The sequence below is a fragment of the Macaca mulatta genome, chromosome 2, assembly GCF_049350105.2.
Source record: "Macaca mulatta isolate MMU2019108-1 chromosome 2, T2T-MMU8v2.0, whole genome shotgun sequence".
NCBI lineage: Eukaryota > Metazoa > Chordata > Mammalia > Primates > Cercopithecidae > Macaca > Macaca mulatta.
The window spans coordinates 120,035,794-120,049,713 of record NC_133407.1 but is presented as its reverse complement, the minus strand read 5'-3'; the positions used below and the strand labels follow the sequence as shown (position 1 = coordinate 120,049,713).

At 43.6% G+C, this 13,920-nt stretch overlaps 1 protein-coding gene across 1 annotated transcript in view; it reads left to right on the top strand.

Annotated features, from left to right (window-relative positions):
- The first annotated feature begins 6,099 nt into the window (after window positions 1–6,099).
- Window positions 6,100–13,920, top strand: part of ERC2 (ELKS/RAB6-interacting/CAST family member 2) — a 975,448-nt gene continuing 967,627 nt past the window's right edge. Inside the window, exon 1 of the mRNA XM_077993178.1 lies at window positions 6,100–6,319. The gene's annotated coding sequence lies outside the window, so the exon portion shown is untranslated. The remainder of the gene's footprint in view (window positions 6,320–13,920) is intronic.

Here is a 13,920-nt window from a genome sequence, read left to right as displayed (position 1 = left end):
TTGTAGTTTTTTTTTTTTTTAGTAGAGACAGGGTTTCACCGTATTAGCCAGGATGGTCTCGATTTCCCAACCTCGTGATCTGCCCGCCTCGGCCTCCCAAAGTGCTGGGATTACAGGCGTGAGCCACCGCGCCCGGCCATGGTGGAGGTTTTAAAGCCTGTGTCTGTGGTTATTTCTCTCCTCGAGAGCTTCAAACAGGCCTTTTCTACCTTGGAGTTATTTTAAAATGGGTGTGTTAAAAAATTCTCCTAATTTTATAGCTTTTATCATAATTTAAAATGTGCTAATGAACTACCTTTAAATAGCCAAGCCAGGGAATGAGGAAGGAAGAGGAGGCCCAAGCAATGGGCAGGAGCTCATGGAAAAATACCACAGAGAACACACACACAGCCCAGAGTAAGGGGCTTGCCTAGGTGTAAGGAAGCTGACTTTCAATTTCGACAGTGCTTGTGGTTGCAAGGAAGAGAAACTCACTCAAGTTACTTAAGGAGGCAAAAACAAACAAACAAACAAGAAAGAAGATATCTACTGAAAAAACATAGAGGCCTCTCATGGAACCCAAGGATAGCAAGAGTGGTCAGACTTCATGAGTGATTAGAGTCAGGAAATGAGGTTATTGGAAACAAAGAACTAAATAAATTGATGTTATTTTACATTATATGTACATTTAATCAACATTTTTGCAAGGCCCTGAAAGACTTGCCTGCCTTGAGATGAGATTTACAGAAAATTATAAATTGAGAATTAAATGTTTAATGAATGTCTAAAAATATAACTTTATGAATTTTCATGTTTACAAACATTTCCTTTCATTTGGAAACAACTGTATGTTAGATTTTCTTCTCACCTTATAATAGTCTCTGAGTATGCTTAATGATTTTGGACACCCATAGCCACAAGTAAATAAAATGATTTGTTCTTGCTCAAATAATTTTAAAAACTTTCAAACATTTTCACAGCCGGGCGCGGTGGCTCACGCCTGTAATCCCAGCACTTTGGGAGGCCGAGGCGGGCGGATCACAAGGTCAGGAGATCGAGATCACGGTGAAACCCCGTCTCTACTAAAAATACAAAAAATTAGCCGGGCGCGGTTGTGGGCGCCTGTTGTCCCAGCTACTCGGGAGGCTGAGGCAGGAGAATGGCGTGAACCCGGGAGGCGGAGCTTGCAGTGAGCCGAGATCGCGCCACTGCACTCCAGCCTGGGCGACAGAGCCAGACTCCATCTCAAAAAAAAACAAAAACAAAAACAAAAACAAAAACAAAACAACAAAAAACACATTTTCACAGAAAAACAAATGTGTGTGTGTGTGTGTGTGTATATATATACATATATATGTATTTTTTAACAGAGTCTTATTCTGTCACTTACGCTGGAGTGCAGTGGTGGGATCACAGCTTACTGCAGCCTTGACCTCCTGGGCTCGATTGATCCTCCTGCCTTGGCCTCCCAAAGTGCTGGATTACAGATGTGAGCTACCATGTGCAGCCAAAAAATATGTATTTTTGATGGTGCTGGATTTTGATATGTTTGCTATGATGCTTAAAACCTACAAAGATCTTAAAACATTCCTGGCAAATATAATTTGAATGGTTTAATGGAACCAATTGTTGGTTTCCAAAGGATCAGGTGATTTTTTTCCAGTCCAACTGTTGTGGTGGTGGGTCAGTTAATTAGATGTTTTGTTTTGTTTTAAAGTGGCAGTCCAATCATGTTTCTTTTGAGCTAAAATCTACCCTGTTAAGACTTGCACAAATGACCTTATACCTAAGAAGAACAGACAATTATAAGTTGTTTAGGGATTTTGTTTCTTATTTAACTTGATTCTCCCTGTGGACATGCCAATTACTGTTCTGGGTTACTCGGCTATGCCCAGGACTCTAATCACCAAACTTGGTGACTCCCATATACTGTCTTTATCAAGTATCTGTTGTCTGACTTCAAAGCACATTGAAACTGCCATGTTCTGGACATCTCTACCATGAGGTCCTTGGCATCTCAAATATGAAAAGCCTCAAATTGAACCCATAAACTGTTCATAATTGGGTTTCCCATATGATCTATAAACGTTCCATAAACCTATACTCCTCCCCCAACCTTTATTTCTAGTTTTAGTGAATGGCACATTATCCACCCAGCTACCCAAACCAGACTCCTGGGAGCATTTTTGACTCCTCTCTCTTGACCATAGCCAATTGCTCACCAAGTCCAGTTTATTTTACCTTGTTTGTTCTGGAGTCAGACTTCTTGGGTTAGAATTTCAGCCCTGCAATGATTTAGCTGTGTGGTCCTGGTGAATTACCTTACTACAGGTGCCTCAGTGGCTTTGTTGGTAAAATAGGTATAATAATGGTATATTTTAGGTCGATTGTGAGGAATAAGTCAGTTAACGCACACAAAGAGCTTAGAACAGGGCCTAGCACATAGTATCAATTTTGTCTAATCGATATTTGTTCTTCGTTGCTATTACTATATTCAAAATGAATGCAAAAAATCCAAAGAAACAGAAAACCAACACAGGTTGTTGTTTTATGACCCTTCTTCACTGTGCAACAAGAACAGTTGTTTCCAACCTGTGCTCAGTTCCGAGGCCACTTGGCTATCATAATCCCACACTGGCAGGCTTATGAGGGTTAACAATCACAGGAGAACTGATTGGGCATTATGGTGCTTTTATATATAGTCATGCTTTTTCATTGTAGAGATTAACTTTTTCTATTTGGTTCAAAAAATATGTAGGGGTACACAGTTTTTCTTTTGCTTCAGGCTCTTATGTGGCTTGGCTCAGACCCAAGTAGAGCTGATAGAACTGGCTGATGGTGTAAACGTGTGGTATAAGCAAAAGGAGGAATTAATGATACTCCTAGGTTTGGACCTGAGCAACAGGATGATTGGCGATGTCATTATCCTGATGGGTGACCTTGGGAGAGAGGAGACTTGGTGCATAAAAATCAAGTTTGAGATACTGGTTAGATACTCACAATGGGGAAGTCAAATAAGCAGGTAGATATCCAAGTTCTTTAGGTCTTTAGAAATCTCATTTCTGTCTACATAGCTGGCTGTTCTCTTTACAGACCAGCTTCCTTGGCAAGGGTCTTAGAACTTACTTCGTGATGACTTTGGCATCATGGTTTTTGGTGCCATAGTTCTAATTTGGGCCACCACAGTCTACACTCTCACTATTCAATGCCAGCTGACTGACTCATTCTTCAAGCTCAATTTGAAATACTGGAGGGAGAGCCTGTCATGGCTCGTCCAGGGGCAGGTGTCCACCACAGCTCCCATCTATAATAGCTGCCACTCCAGGCTGAGCACACCGTAGGGCAACAAAGTTGGATGTGGCAACAAAGTTGACATTTCCTCAGGAAAACTTTTTCTAAACTCCAGGGGAATAGTTGGTTATTCTTCCTGCATGTTCCTGCAGTTCCCAGAACTTTGTTCCTTCATAGGCGGTATTGTTATTGCCTGCTTCTTGTTTGTCTCTGTCACTAAATTGTACAGTCCTTGAGGCAGGGGCTCTGAACCCACAGGACCTAGCAGAAAGTAGATGCTCAACAAGTATTTGTTGAATGAATGAATGAATATGTGAGAAAAAATATCTGCCATGAAAGTATGCTCTCTCTGACTTACTTGAGAAGAGCTTGCCAGGATGAAGAAAGACATCAATAACTGTCAAAACAACACAAACCAAACCAAACCACGACGACAACAAAAAACCCTGGAGCAACGGACCATGTTTTAGAAAATACAATATGTTTTAGAATTTTCTGTCCTGAAGGGTTAGATCTCACAATGGCTACTTGTTAGCATATTGAGAGGAGGTGTGTGTGTATGTATTTGTCCACATATACACACGTATATGTGTATTTTAACCTAAAGTTAGAAAATGTTAGCGTTAAGAGCAATCTTAAGATTCTTTAGTTCAGCTTTTTATTTTCAGAAAACTAAGTCCCAGTGAGGATAAAGATGACTTGCTTAAGATTCCTATAACTTCCACTCTTGTTTTACTATGTAGAGTCACTTTCTATTTAAAGTAATTATTCTTAACTTTTTCTGGGTCAAGGACCCAATTTGAAAGAAATCTGTTGAGAACCATGAATCTTCTCTTTGTGGGAAAAATGTACACAAGCATGTATATAACAAATTGTCCCCCAAATGTCAAGGATTCCTTTTAAAACCCATGGATCAAAGGAAAAGAGAATGGGTGGCCAACCAGAGTGAACCTCAGGCATTGATTTAAATAAATTCTTCATAGAATCACCCTGGGTATGTTACTCAACTTTTCTGAAAGACGGTAAACATCTTATAGAATTTTTGTGAGAATAGTTGAGAAAATGTAAGTGCCCGCACAGAGGGGGGTACTAAAAAATGTTGGCCACGTTTCAAAAGATATGGGATTTTAGGAATTCTCAAAGGACTCTCAACAAGCCTCTCATATACAACAAGCCTTTTGAGCAGAGGCTGTCAAGGATGTATGCGGGGAACAAAACACAATAGATGGAGCTTGGTTTTGCCCCTGGAGCATCTAGGTCAGGAGAATGAGTGTTGATTTCTTAGAGAAAGAAGAGGATGAGGGCAAGGAGAGTCTATGAAAAACCTTAGGCACCAGAGGTGTACAGGCTAAGGAACAGGCATTTGGGCAGGAACAGGAAGGCATCCTTGTCTCTCAGAGTCTGATTCCCTGAGCAGGAATCATTTAATATTTGAATTCCGGCCGGGCTCTGTGGCTCATGCCTGTAAGGCCAGCATTTTGAGAAGCTTGAGGTCAGTGGATCATTTGAGGTCAGGAGTTCAAGATCAGCCTGGCCAAGATGGTGAAACCCCATCTGTACTAAAAATACAAAAATTAGATGGGCATAGTGATGGACTCCTGTAATCCCAGCTACTTAGGAGGCAGAAGCAAGAGAATTGCTTGAACCCAGGAGGCGGAGGTTGCAGTGAGCTGAGATCACACCACTGCACTCCAGCCTGGGCAACAGAGCAAGACTCTGTCTCAAAAAAAAAAAAAAAAAAAAAAAAAAATTGAATTCCCACCAGTGGAGGAAAGAAGGAGTCATCCACTAATCGCTGTACTAATTCTATGCCTCTGCACACCCAAACATCCCACGGCTGGATTTGCTTTATTTGTCTGAGCTTCCCAGCAGGAGAAATTTAGATCTGGCCACTGAAATTGCTGGAAGCAGACTCATCAGGACAGGAAGGAAATGACTGCCCTATCCCTGCAAATTGACTACTCAGTGAAAGAGACCAAGTTTAAAGATGCCCATGGCTATCCCAGTACCCTCCCTAATATAAAATGGCACAGTTGGGGCTCCAGACTTGTTGAGTGGAAGCTTTTTCCAATGAAAAACTTGTCCAAATCCTCTTGCTCATTACCTTGAGGTGTGTGTGTGCGCGCGCGTGTGTGTGCGTGCGTGTGTGTGTGCCTGTGTGCGCGCGTATCAACTCAGATATCATCTTTCTACCTTAAATTGGGACAATGCAAGCACATTTCAGGGCACAGAAGAGGCACCCAATGAATATGACGGATACTATCTTTTCTCTTGTTCCCGTCTTTATCTTTCATTCTGTCTTGTGTTTGGGGGAACAAGAAAGTAAAGATCTTATGAAATCCTTTCAACCTCCTAAGGAACATTAAAGCTGATGGACGGTGCCAGGGTATGGTAACCACGACCCCCTACTCCAATGCTTAACTTAAAAGTTAAGTGCCATCCCTGCCTCTGTCACCAAAGCCACATGACAAGTTCCGGGAGTGCCTGGCAGCTTTTGGAGGGGGGTACCCGGGAAGGGGCGTCGGGGACAGAAGATGGGGGCCAGGTGCTTCGCGCCGCGGCCTGCCGGGAGGAGGCGCCGCGAAGACCCCTGCCCATGCCGTGCGCTTTCTGCTGCCCCCAGCGGAGGCGCCCGGGCCCCAGCCCCGGCCCCCCTAGCGGCTCCTCGGGAATGCTGGGAATGTGAGTCAGGGCCTCCGCGAGCGGGCGAGCGTGCGGGCCGGCCGGGTGGGGGCCCCGCCGAGCGCAGCGCCTGGCAGCGCCGCGCGAGCGCGCGTCTCGGGACTGCGGCGGGTGCCGCCCCCTCGGCCGCCGGCCCCGCCCGGCCCCGCGCCTGGCCTCGGCCCTCCGAGCGGTGTCCTCCTCCTTCCCTTCTTTCCTCCCTCCCGGTTCCCCGCCCCGCTTCTCCTCCTATTCCTCCGCCTCCCGCTCCTGCTCGCTCGGTCTCCGGCTCCGGCGCCGGCTCCTGTTCCTCCCGGCCGCCCGGGGCCAAGGCGACGAGAGGTTGTAAAAATCCATGTGGGACGGCCCCGGGGCGAGCATCCGAAAGGTGAGACGCCGACGCTGGGGTCGGGGCCGCCTGGTGCCCAGCTCCCTCAGGGTACCCGTGCCCGGGCATCCCTCGTGCCGGGTCCCCCTCGCTTGTGGGGAGCTGCAATGCGTTATCGTGGGGAGCCTAGGGGTGAACCATCCGCCTCCTCCGGGGCTTTCTCGGGCGGGGGAAGGGATGGGGCGGCCTAAGGGAGGATTTGCCTTGATGTCTAAACCCCCGGATTGGAACAAGTGCACGGTTTCCTCCGGCGCGCGGGCGCCGCTCGCTAGCCCCGGCGGCCCGGGCCACCTCCCGCAGTCCCTCTCCGGCAGCCACCCTCACTGCCATCGCCTTTCTTCTCTCAGATCCCCCTTTTCTGCCTGGCGTCCCCTCTTGCCTCGAGGGGTGGGGTATTAGCTGGGGCGGGGGTCTTGAGCAACCCCAAGCAGAACAAAGTGGAGAAAGGTGGAGCCCCAGCCCAGGGGGTGGGGTGGCTGGCTGCCTGGGTGGGCTCCGAGGGGAGCGTGTGTTTTTTAAAAAAAAAACCCGTGTCAGGGAAAATGAAGCCGATTTATGGGGAGGGCTAGGGGATGGTGTATGAAAAGGAATACGATGTGAAATTGAACTGAACGGCATTCCTTCTCTCCTCCTCCCCATCTCCTAATTATACAAAAAAGGGATACTTACGAAGGTGTACCTAATTTAAAAAAATACCATACGAGCCTTTGAAAGATCATCTTAGGACAGTGAAGATTAAGAGCTGCTTTGGTTGGGGTAATAAAATAGCGCTCGTAAACTCTCCGTTCGGCCCTGCCTTATTTATTTTGTACTTAAGGGTCTCTGTTCTTGCCGGAGAGGGAGGGTCCGCTCTTTTAGGAGTCGATCGATTTTAGGCGGCTACCTGCCTTTGCTGGATGAAAGGCAATTTACTCCCGGAGCGGTGAATTGTCAGTTCCCTCTGTGATTGACAGCCACACCTGCCACTTACGTGGGTAGAATGGGGACCAGTGGAACCCAAAGAACCAATCAATGCTCGGGAGAGGAGGGCAGCTCCCACTTGTCATGGTTAGTTTCCTGGTTGGCTCTTTAAATCAGTGGTTTTACTTAACCATTGGTTTCCACCTGGTATGGGGATCCAGCTGTGAGAGGCAGACAAGCGGGAAGAAAACTCTTTGAAAATGGACTTTTAGAAGCAAGTATATTTGACCCGTGTTTCCTTGTCCTCCCCATCCCTTACCCACCACCCCACTGATTATTAGTTGTTGTAGTTGCGGATGCCAAGGCCGTTGGCTTAAAAATGAAAATGAATCTGTGTAAAGAAGGAATTGGGGGAGGGGGTGTTAGAATTGCCCACCTATTTCTCCAGAATTGCAGTCTTTATAAGAGACACCATGTGCCGTTGAGCTATCCGGAAAAGGGTGTGGCACTTTGTCTCCTATGGTCACTCTTGTCCTTGTAAAGTCACATTGTTTCTCAGTATACAGTACTTGGGTCTTGGCTCTACTGGATGGATTTATAAGATATTTTTGAAGCCGGCAAACGTTCTTTATGGGGAGTCACATGAATAGAAGGGATTCTTTTAGTTCTGACAGTTAACTTCTGGAAGTGAGGGCTGCCTTGTTCTCTTTTGCAGAATGTCAGTTTGGTGGTGGTGGGGTCAAGTCATTTTCTTTCTGGGGAGTAGTAGAGTTTGCCTTTTTCTCCTGTAAGCCATCTTGTCTCTTTGCTTCTGTGCTTTAATAAAATACTTTTACAGTTTTGGCAGGGAGGGATGTGGAAGGTGATGGTGTCATGATTTTCACCAGCAAGACTTTCACCGGTGGGTGAATCATGGGTGAAGGATCAGATCCTTCTCAACTCACTACTAGTGAAAGGCTGATTTTTCAACACCCTTCTCCCTGAATTCATTTAAAAAATTACTGATTGATCCAAAGAGCTGTCACTTTATAGAAGCTGTACCTGGATGTGAACATAATGCTGTGAATTAAGCATTTCATAAACAGTATATTCTGTGAGCCAGAATATACTGATTAGAATGGTTTTCATGTAGAAGTCGGGGTTGTCAAAGCAGTATTATTACTATTACTATCATCATCGTTATTATTGCATAGGCAAGCACTTTGTTAAGTACTTTATATGCATTATCTTTTTTAAACCTTGTGGAGCCCCTGTGAAGTAGGTACTATTCTTATGCCCAAATTATAGATGAGTAAGTAGAAGGAATTAAGTATCTTGCCACAGTTTAGTATGAAAGCAAGAACCTGAGCCCAGGTTTGTCTTACCCAGAGCCCATGACCTTGGCCATGGCCTTGACTTCAAATTTGGGTTGTGTAGTCTGCATGTGTCCAGTCTGAAGTGTAGGTTCTCCCAGCATACGTAGAGCTAACCCTCTTAAGAGTCCACTGTGATTCTGACAGTCCTTTTATCAGCCTGTTTTGCCTTTCCATTTTAAGGCTGTGGCGTGGGTCAATAGGCAAATTTAGTAACTTTGTTTATTATATATTTCCAGTAGAAACATAATAAAATATAAAAAATATAACATATGATAAAAATTTTGACTCGATAGAAATTTAGTTCCAAACTTAATGATGATGACTTAAAAGAAGGTAAAACAAAACAAAATTCACACTCTTCCATTTTTCTTGACACCTTAAATTTCCAATTGGAGTTTTAAATAGATCTTGGTTGAATAAATGCTCCTAACATCATTCAATTGTCTCCCCACCAAGGGATTAGGGTTTTATTTTCTTTGTTATTTACAGAGACCGTTTTCTATTAGTGATTAGCTATAATGATATTTAAAATTATTCTTTTGTAATAGCATGACCCTCTTATTTTATTTTTTATTGTTTTTTGAAATGGAGTCTTGCTCCTGTCACATAGGCTGAAGTGTAGTGGCGCGATCTTGGCTCACTGCAATCTCCGCCTCCTGGGTTCAAGTGATTCTCCTGCCTCAGCCTCCCAAGTAGCTGGGATTACAGGTGCCTGCCACCATGCCTCTCTAATTTTTGTATTTTTAGTAGAGACGGGGTTTCACCATGTTGGCCAGGCTGGTCTCGAACTCCTGACCTCAGGTGATCCTCCTGCCTTGGCCTCCCAAAGTGCTGGCATTACAGGTGTGACCAGCTCTCTTGTTTTTAATATGTTGGAAAAGCTACAAGATGTAAGCCTTATCAGTCTCTTCCCGTTGGTGAAACTCAGTGGTGAAGGTTTGCCAAAACAGGTATCCTGAAAAATAAGGTGAATGATGTTGGAGTCCACAAATTTACCTAAAGAGTCTTTGACTTTGGTTAGGTTGACTTTTGTACAATCTGCATTTGCTTGTTTTACTAGGACATCCTCTAGCCCTTTTTTTTTTTTTTTTTTTTAAAATCTGCTAACCAGTTAACATTTTGGCTGGTCCATGGGGCACCTACTTGCCAGCCAACAGTTTCTGTTTCAGCAATGTTTACACTATTCCTTTATATTTTATTGTGATTTTCTTAGTTTAGAAACATAGGATGAATGGAAAACACAGAAAAGCACCAATATTCATGGTAATGTGGGTCTCATAAATTTAAAATAGTTGATCCAAAGGTAGAAATCACTGGATGTACAAAACATGGAGATTCTTTAGCCTGTTCTTTTTATGTGAAGAAAAGGAACAAAGCGAATGAAGATATAAGACATGCTAACATATATCAAATGATAAGATATATTAGTCAGCTTTGGCAGTGTAACAAAACTCCGAATTACAGCAACAGGTATTTATTTTCACACTCATGGGTCTTCAGGTTGACTGTGATTTGGCTGGTATAGGTTGGGCTCCTTGGGGTGGCTGTGCAGAGGCTGTGGGTTGGGTTCCAGTCTGCTCCACATGTGTCCTGGGGCCCAGGCTGAAGGGATGGCAGCTACTTGGGGCATACTCTTCTCCTGGCAGATCACTGGAGCCAAGAGGCAAACTGCATGAGCAAATGTCACTTTCACTAATAACCTATTTTGGACAAAGCACTATTTTGGACAAAACTTGTGTGTAAAAGTAGACTCTGTTCACAGTAAGGGAGCGAATATCTGATGAACTATGATCCAGATTCCAACAGCATGTAAAAATTATGGTGAGAGGCTTTTCTAATTTTTTCTTTGTCTTGGGGAATGCAATTTTCATCCCCTTACTCCCATTGCTGGCTGTGTGACATATAAACCTGGTGCTTAACTTCTGCATTTCAGGAATATACTGTGTTTGATTTTAGAGGGCTGGCTGTAAAGCAGGTTGGTGTATACATATGAATTACTTAAATTATTAAGGCATTATTTATTAGAACCTACTGTGTTCCAAGAGACAATGTTCAGTCTCTAAAAACTTTGGTGAACACAGTTTTTATCTGATGTGGGTCCTGCCACCATGAAACTTATCATTAGGAATAAGTGTAAGGAAGGACTTCTTGGATGCAATGGCATTTTCCTGGACCTTAAAGCAGGGAGAGTTGGAGATGCAGATAGAGCAAGGGATGCTATAAAAACGTAGGGGCACACATGGATATTGAGTTATTCCACTTGGCCAGAGAGTAAGAAAGGTGAATAACAACAACAATAATAATTATAACAGTAGTATTTATAGCTTAACTTCTATCGGGCAGTTAACTATGTGTTAGGCACTGTGCTTAGCACTTTCCATAAGATATTTAATATTGGGTAGGCATTGCTGGTTGCCTACCCAACATTCATCTTCTCCTTTCTAACTAGAAGAAACCCAATTTTGTCTAAGATAGAAATAAGCCCACCTCACCTTCCCAAGACTCCCTTGGACTTACAGTGGCCATGAGAGTTGAGTCTGATAATGACATAAGTGGAAGTTGTTGGGTGGAGGCTTTCCTGAAAATGTGGTGAGTGGGACACACCTGGTTGTTATACTCCAAGAACTTTTCAGCTTTTAGCTTCTTGCTGCTGAGATCATCGGTGCAATGCCTGGAGGGGTAGCAGCCAACTACAACAATGAAGATAAAGTCATGGTTTTTATTTTGTTTGTTTGCTTTTGAGACAGGGCCTCACTCTGTCACCGAGCCTGGAGTGCAGTGGCACGGATCTCAGCTCACGCAGCCTTGATTTCCCTGGCTCAAGTGATTCTCCTACCTCAGTCTTCGTAGTAGCTGGAACTACGGGTGTGCACTACCATGCCTGGCTGATTTTTGTATACTTTTGTAAAGATGAGGTTTCCCCGTGTTGCTCAGGCTGGTCTTGAACTCCTGAGCTCAAGTGATCTCCCTGCCTTGGCCTCCCAAAGTGCTGGGATTACAGGTGTGAGCCACTGTGCCTAGCCAAAATCATGTCTTACAAATGGCAAAGCTGGAGTCTGGAAGGATCTTGGTCTTAGTGACATTGTTCATTCATAGTACCAGCCCAGAGTGCCTTCCCCTGTACTTCTTATTGCATGAAACAAAAAAGTTCTTTACTTGTAAGCCACTACTTATTACTTGTGGCCACATACTCCTCACTAATACATACCTTCTCAAGAAAACCCTCAAAGTAGATGCTATCACCTATTTTGCAGGTGAGAACATTAAAACTTAGAGGGGTTAAGGACTTGCCCAACCAGTAAGTGGAAGCGTTATGGGTTCAAAACAATGTCATTTTGACTTTCAGGATCATCATCTTGCCTCTGGCTGGGCAGGATAAGTACTGTAGTGGAGATAATATTGGAAAATTAGGCTGGAGTAAGACTGAGGAGGCACCTGGATTCCTGATTGAAATATCTGAGTTTGATTTCATGGGCTAGTGAGTATAAAGCCATTGAAAAAGACAGAGACCAGAGGTTGGGAGTCCACTGAGGCTTGAGTGCATGACATACATGCTTTAGTGCGAGTGGAGGTGGAGGGAAAACTGGGCATGAAACAGAGCTGGGGACATGAGAAGATAATGGAATTGAGTGAACCCAAATCATAGTTCCTGTTAACCTGAGAACAAAATGAAAGTCTCCTGAAGACTAGTATTCACTTCTACCGATGGCTTCACATTTGCCCAGAAGTAGGGAATGAGTAATATAGAGAATTGCTAATGGGATATGAATCACTATTTAATGCTGTGGGGTGGGGTCTTCTACTCATTGTCAATACCATTTATTGAGCCCTTGATGACCTTGTATTACATGACTTTGGTCTGGGTCTGGCTCACTGTGCCAGTTAAAGGTAGCAGAGGTGAAGGGTAAGGTCAGAAGGTGCTGCAGTGGTACATTAGATTCTGTCCATGGACTTATTTCTGCTAAACATTCTAGACCTTCCTTGCGCGGTAGATTGGGGTTACTTTAACTGTCTGTGTCTCCTTTTTTTCTTCTCTTTACTTTTTAAATCTGTAAAATAAAGGATTTGGTTTACATTCATAGTTTTCAAATGTTTTTCAGCTGTTAAAACTTTTTGTTTCCTAAATAAAAATTTATCTGGACCCTCAGTATATTTATAGAAAGCAGAGCTGTTCTGGAAATTTAGGGTCCAGATTTATGTTGCAAGAGTTATCTTTACATTGAGGCCACTGCTCTAAAATGATACCTACACACCCTTCCTGGTCCAGGATTATGTGAATCTTATAGCTGTTCAGATGTTTTATTTGTGCATCATCTTTAACAAATCCCTTTGTTATTCCACAGGTTGTGTCTTGATATCATCTGTGGTAGAGACTGTTAATGTTCCCCATAGCCACTTTTTCTTTCCTTCCAGGCATATGTTGTAAGTGGCTTGCATCACTTCCATGCTAGAACATTTGATTTCCAGTGTGAGAGCACCCAGTGCTCTCTTCTACTGCAATGATTATGGAAATGTGTGTTGAGATGGAGCCCTCCATCTGCCTGGGCCTTTCAGTCACTAAATGAACACAGCTTCCAGTCAACTGGAGTTGGACATATAGACCAAGAAGTAAACTTTGGTTGTTTTAAACGATGAAGATTTTGTGATTTTTGGTTTCTGCAGCACTTTTCTGCTTATGTTTACTGATACGTCATCTTTGAGCATATCTGCTAAACTTTATGTAACTTACTTTTTGGGTGCCTTCTGGACTAACCTGAAGCCTGGCCAGCTTGTCCTTACTTTGTAGTTAGGAAAGCAGTGGGCTGGCACCTACATCTACTGTCCTGTTCAAATAGATTCTTTGAATTGAAATCTTTATGCTCAATAACATTCGTTTTCATGTTTAAAAAGTGCCTGAAGACATATTGTATAGTGCACCTTACTGTTCTTAAAAAAAAAAAAAAAAAAAGCCTTTATGCCATGTTGCTTTTTTGTTGTTTTTTTTTTTTTTTGTATTTTTAGTAGAGACAGGGTTTCACCGTGTTAGCCAGGATGGTCTTGATCTCCTGACCTCATGATCCGCCCGCCTCGGCCCCCTAAAGTGCTGGGATTACAGGCGTGAGCCACCACACCCGGCTGCCACGTTGCTTTTTTAAGTATAGAATCTATGTGGCTTAGAAAGGAATAATGACTATCAGTTACCATAACAATGGCTGTTATTAATTAAGTAGTGATTAACTTATGAAGTATTTATTGGGTATCTACTTTGTGATAGGCACTGGGGGTACAGAGATGAACCACAGATAGTTCCTTACTACCTGGAGCTAATACTCCAGTTGGAAGTGATGGATACATTTGCTCTGTTAT